The sequence below is a fragment of the Gorilla gorilla genome, chromosome 16 (assembly GCF_029281585.2).
Source record: "Gorilla gorilla gorilla isolate KB3781 chromosome 16, NHGRI_mGorGor1-v2.1_pri, whole genome shotgun sequence".
Classification (NCBI taxonomy): Eukaryota; Metazoa; Chordata; class Mammalia; order Primates; family Hominidae; genus Gorilla; species Gorilla gorilla.
The window spans coordinates 94,641,183-94,642,377 of NC_073240.2; the positions used below are offsets into that span (position 1 = coordinate 94,641,183).

At 48.2% G+C, this 1,195-nt stretch overlaps 1 pseudogene; it reads right to left on the reverse strand.

Annotated features, from left to right (window-relative positions):
* Positions 1-224: 224 nt before the first annotated feature.
* On the reverse strand, positions 225-935 carry LOC101144673 (selenide, water dikinase 1-like; annotated as a pseudogene).
* Positions 936-1,195: the final 260 nt, after the last annotated feature.

Here is a 1,195-nt window from a genome sequence, read left to right on the forward strand (position 1 = left end):
AGCCACCGCGCCTGGCCCCAATTTCTTAAACTGATTGCTGAAGAGGGCAACCAAATGGCTGAAATAATTTTAGAATAAAGGAGTGTCTCCCTTGGTAGTATAGTTGTACTCAAAATTTTATTGTAAGATGAGGCTGGCCGGCCGTGCTGTCATTAAGGAGCATGAACGTTGTTGCTGAATAAAATGCTCAGTAGATACCTCTGGGTTGTCAGAGGGGCTGGACTCTAATACTGTATCTCCAGGCCTCTGCAGGTTAGGGATGTGGTGCATGTGTAGGTCTTCTCCAACTTCAAATTTATCTGTCCTTCAGCTGCTGCCTCACAGATCCCAGGAGGGAACACCATCCCCTGTTGCTGGTCCAACTTGGGGCTGGCCATGATAAATTCATTGGGCTGGCAGACAGTGGTAGTGACTCCTCCCAGGGCAATCCAGGGGTTTAGTATGGTTTGGCCGCCCATTACAGATGTTCCTGGTTCCTCAGCTGCATCTTTAAAACCCTGGATAATCAGAGACATCATTTTATCCCTTTCCCTGTCGGTCATTTTATGACTGACTCCAAGGAGCATCAGCATATTGTCACATTCCGTGACCCACATTGCGTAGAGGTCACTGAAGACACTGGCACCTGCTATCCTGCCCATCATGGAAGGGTCGTCTACGATCCGGTAAATGTAATCTGTGGTTTGAACCAAGGAAAGCCCACCGTGCCTCAAAGGAATGACACGAGTATCCATTCCAATGCCAAGCCTTGGCGTAACGGCTCCCAGAAACTGCTCATCTTCTTGGAAGTGGTTCTCCTATAAAGATTACAGCAATTTTTGCAGGATATCTTGCGGCACTTTGCAGCCTGTGCCCTTCAGTTCAGTGAATCTGGTTAGCCGGAAGCTCTTGTCCAATTCCTAACTTTCGGGGTTAAAGGACTCACGCGTAGACATGGTTCTTGGGTCCGCTCTCCTCACAGCTCGCCCCCTCCCTGCCCTCTGTGGGTTGGCTGGGTTCTTTTTTTTAATTTATATTTTTTTTATTATACTTTAAGTTTTAGGGTAAATGTGCACATTGTGCAGGTTAGTTACATACGTATACATGAGCCATGCTGGTGCGCTGCACCCACTAACTCGTCATCTAGCATTAGGTATATCTCCCAATGCTATCCCGCCCCCCTCCCCCCACCCCACAACAGTCCCCAGAGTGTGAT